General features: G+C 48.9%; 1 pseudogene; it reads left to right on the plus strand.

Annotated features, from left to right (window-relative positions):
• Window positions 1-2,808: 2,808 nt before the first annotated feature.
• On the plus strand, window positions 2,809-2,906 carry LOC144303696 (U6 spliceosomal RNA; annotated as a pseudogene).
• The last annotated feature ends 1,883 nt before the right edge of the window (window positions 2,907-4,789 follow it).

Genomic DNA, 4,789 nt, shown 5'->3' on the forward strand with positions numbered 1-4,789 from the left:
CTCCCCGGGCCTGCGGGCCGCGAGCCCAGCGGCCAACGCCTCCCAACGGCCGCCGATGGGGCCTCGAGCGCGGGGTCTCCCAGGCCACCGGGCAGGGGTGAGCCGCAGCCGCAAGGCTTCCGGGGCTTCCGGGGCTTCCGGGGCTTCCGGGGCTTCCGGGCAGGGGCCCAGCCAATGGCAGGGCTGCCTGGGGCCGCTGGGGCGGGCGGCCACGCCCCCGGGGCAGCCCCGCCCCCCGTGCGTGGTTGCGTCAGACGCGGTGCGCGCCCCCTGCTCCCCGCCTAGTCGGGCTGGCGCTGCGGCAAACGGGCGTGACCCGGGCAGCGCGCTGGTGGCCTCTAGCGCGGTGGCTGTCGCTGGCGGGCCACACGGGCAGGCCCCGAGGCGCCGCGCGGACCCAGGGGCCGCCGCTGGCCGCCGCCCTCCGCTCCGCCGGCCCTGCCTGCCCCTGCCCTTCCTCGGTCGGTTGGACCCCGAGGCCTTTCTGGGTCACGGGCGGGCCAGGCCCCGTCTCCCCGCTGCCCTCCTCCCTGCCTCCTGTTTCTAGCCCCCCGCCAGGGTGTAGAGGCCGTCCTGCCGCCTTCCCACCTGTGGCCCCCGTGGCCTGAGGCATCGGAGGCCTAACTGCTGTGACTCTGCCAAGTTCTAACTCTGCACCCTCTAGGTCTTTCTGGTACTTTCCATGCTGTCCTTTTACCGCCCTCTCCCAGGCGTCGCGTCACTTAACCCCAGATCCTTCACCTCTGCTCTTAAGATCCAAAGGGCTTCTGCTCACACAGAGCAATGCTCACCACTTTATCATGACCCTTTGCGGTTGGTTTATTAAACTTCCATGTTTCAAAAAAAAAAAACAAAAACAAACTTCCTCCGTTTCATACATACCATTTTTAAAAAACATTACTTAAGCATTTACTCACTGATGACAGTTTAATTTTTTAAATTATAACAAACTTAGGATAGTTGAGCCTGTTGAACGCTTCGATGGTTTAAGTAGCAGACACAAATTTCTTCCGAAAACTGTGATAATTTTATAACCAGCCCTGCCCTCCCCCCCCCCAAAAAAAACAATTAAGCTTTGTTCCTTACACTTACTCTTTTTCCGGGGGTGGAAGGGGAGAGAGAAAGGGGGAGAGAGAACGATGTCAAAATGGGGCCAGTGGGTATTTGCAGGTGATGAGATGAATGTTTTCCATTGTCCTTTTTATCAACTGTCTTTTCTACCCTGTACCTATATTTTAAAAGATATTTTCAATTTTTTTTTTATATTTTCAATTTTAAAGAGGATTAGAGACGTGAGGAAACTGGGAATCAGGAAGAACAGACCAACCCTTTTGACCATCTGATTAAGGGACTATCTACTCTTCAGGGGAACCTCCCCTAATACTCTTCCCACAGGGCGGTTCTAAGGGAAAGAAGAGGCATGGGCACCTTAGCTTAGGGCAGGGTGCAGGAAGCTGGTGCGCAAAAGATTAGTGGGTGTTCTGAGCATGGTTTGAGGGCAGAGGAACCTGACGATTCATTGTACCTTCCCAAGGGAGCGACTGGCCAACCCGCCTTGCACACCTGTGTGTGCATGTGTGTGTGTGCAAGAAAAGCCAGTATAGAGGTGAACTGGGAACACGTTGCTCTGTCACCATATTTGTTCACTCTTTGGGCTGCTTCCCCATTGGCGAGTGTAAGGTCAGATTCCAAATTAAGGCACTGTCCCCAGTGCCCTGGAGACAGGGACTTGATGGGGCCCCTGGAGTCCCAGTCTCAGGTCCAAGCCCACCCCACATGCTTGGCCCCCAGCCAGGGATGCCTGAGTAGCTGGGTGTGGTCATCTCTCCATGACAACATGTGTGGAATTGGGGTGGGAGGAATGGAAGATTATTTAGATTTTTTTTTTTTAATTCACAAGTAAAGAAACATGCATTTGATAGTGCATGTCAGGTACTGGCAGGTAATGACAGAAAAATGGAAAAATACCGGATTTCAAAATCAGGGGAAGGGGAAAAATAACATGCAAATAAAGGGAAACACGCAAAATACAATTATATAAATGGTAAACATAAAGTAGGATAAAAAGACTAAAAGGGAGTATAACAATTATTGTGCAAAGTTAATGGGCTGAATTTTCCTACCAAAATAGACTGTTAGTTTTTTAAAAATAACCCTGTGATATACCATTAAACAAGAAATCTACTTGAAACAGAATGCTTCCAAAACCTTGAAAATAAACGGACAAATGAAGCATTTATACAAGACAGAAAGAGCAGTATTACTATGCGCTAGGCTGACCCAGTTGTCAAAAATTTGTATACACTTAGCAATACAGCAGCTAAGTGTAGCAAGCAAAAACTATTAGACAAGGAGAACTTGATTTTTTTAAAAATACAATTATATGTGGGGAGTTGAAAAAATACCTCCTTATGAATCCTTTTGTTTGTTGTTCCAAAATTGGTTGCAATGACCCTAGAATTCATGTGGGGGAGTAAATGTTTTAAAAAGCTAAGGCAAACATTATATGGTCACATTCATTTGGGGAATATAAAAATTAGTGAAAGGGAATAAAGGGAAAGGAGAGAAAATGAGTGAAAATATCAGTGAGGGTGACAAAACATGAGAGACTCCTAACTCTGGGAAATGAACAAGGGGTGGTCACGGAAGGGGGAGGTGGGCGGGGGGGTTGGGGTGACTGGGTGGTGGGCACTGAGGGGAGCACTTGGCAGGATGAGCACTGGGTGTTATGCTATATGTTGGCAAATTGAGCTCCAATAAAAAAATTTAAAATAAAAATTAAAAAAATTAAAAAGCTAAGAAAAGTGCTCACTTTGGCAGTGCATATACTACAATTGGAACAATCCAGAGAAGGATAGCATGCACCTTGCTCAAGGATGACACACAAATTCGGGAAGCATATTTTTAGAAAAAATGAAAAATAAGTAACATAGCAAAGAAAGATCATGTAAAAGAAGACGATTGAGGAATTACCTCCATCACCATAGCTCATAAGTTCCTAAGAAAGCTACTAGAAAACAAAGGCTTGGAGCAGAGAGGAGGGTCCCTGGGAGGGCTCAGCCTCGGCAGCCCGGGCACCGCTGTGCCACAACAGAGACAACTGAGCTCTCAGCTGCTGGAGAGGGCATGAAGGCTCAGCTGTAGGACCCTGCCTCTGCCAGGAGGGCCCAGCCAGAGGCTCTGGTTGGTGGGGAGCCAGCAATGGAGAATTCTCCATACCATGGCTCACAGCACCCCACCAGGGTTGGGGAACCTGCAGAGAAATGAGAGGACGTGAACTGATTGGACGGTGTCCAAATATTCCGTTAATAAACAGATCCCGGAGGCAGAGTATCCTGTTAGGCCATGATGTATTTTTTTTATCTCTGGCAACAGCTGTCTGTCACCTAGGACCTATATCCTGTCCCTATCCTATACTCCTAAACTCTGTGTGCGTGTGTGTGAATGAAACCTGCATATGGGGACCCCTGGGTGGCGCAGCGGTTTAGTGCCTACCTTTGGCCCAGGGCGCGATCCTGGAGACCCGGGATCGAATCCCACATCGGGCTCCCGGTGCATGGAGCCTGCTTCTCCCTCTGCCTGTGTCTCTGCCTCTCTCTCTCTCTCTGTGACTATGATACATAAATAAAAATTAAAAAAATTAAAAAAAAAAAAGAAACCTGCATATGTCAAAGAACTACCTATATACATGTAGCTAGTGTGTATACATGCATGTACACACATGTACATACACACATACATATGAATGTGGCATTTCAACAGATGTTTCTCAGAGCACCGGACAAAGGAAAAGAATGCAATGTTGTGCTGGCCGGCGGGGGTGGGGGTGCAGGGGGGGAGCACACGCTGTTATTAGGGACAGCGGATAGGGTGACTGACAGGCCAGTGGTTTTCTACCTCTAAGTGGAGCCACCCACACATTTATTGGAAGGACTCCACAAAATCTCTACCTGATAACCTCGCTTTCTTCCATGATTAATAAAAATAAGAGGTTGACATGAGAAGCTCCAGAAGAAACCCCACCCCACCCCCAAGGGTATGGAAGTCTCCTGAGACTGGGTAGAAAAAGCCCAGATAGGATTTGTAGAATTTTCAACTTTGGCAAAGTTGCGCCAACATTTCAGAGGACGGTGTGGGGAGGGAATAGCCGTGAGGGAAGGCTACCAGCAGCAGCCTTTTTACTGTCCTGTGTGGAAAGGAAGTAAGTCTCGAAGTAAAGCTCTGCCTTCAAAGGTCTAAATCTAAGGAAGAAAGGTATAAGCAAAAGTCAAACGCAGTCCACGTAATCTTTGCTCTGGCAGTAGAAACACTGGGTGGAAGCACTCTTAGGAGAGAGGCCTCAGCCAGGAATGCCTCCTGGGGGAGGAAGCAGTGTCTGAGGCTTATCAAGAAGTGGGAGTTAGCTGAGCACTGGGTTCCAGGTTGTAGACTCTCCAGGAGCAGGAATGGCACCTGTGAAGAGCAGACCATATTTAGGGGAAAAAGTAAGTTCCTATGGCTTCAGCACCATATTGGAGCACAAGTGCCAGAGTTGATGCTGGAGACAGATACAAAGGCCTCTACATCGTGTTTAAAAAGAACAGATTTTATTCTGGGGTTGTGAGCTCCTGCTCCCCTCTCGTGGCAGGCCTGAAAGAAAAAAAGGGGGGGGGGAGGCGCAATAAAAACAGACACAGAGATACCTTCGGCAAGATATTGAACACATGAACCGAGAAAAATAGTATTCCAGAGATTGACCTGTAGCAGAAGGAAAACAAGGCCGAGAAAAACAGACACAGCAGCAAAAAAA

The sequence above is a fragment of the Canis aureus genome, chromosome 32 (genome assembly GCF_053574225.1).
Source record: "Canis aureus isolate CA01 chromosome 32, VMU_Caureus_v.1.0, whole genome shotgun sequence".
Lineage (NCBI taxonomy): Eukaryota > Metazoa > Chordata > Mammalia > Carnivora > Canidae > Canis > Canis aureus.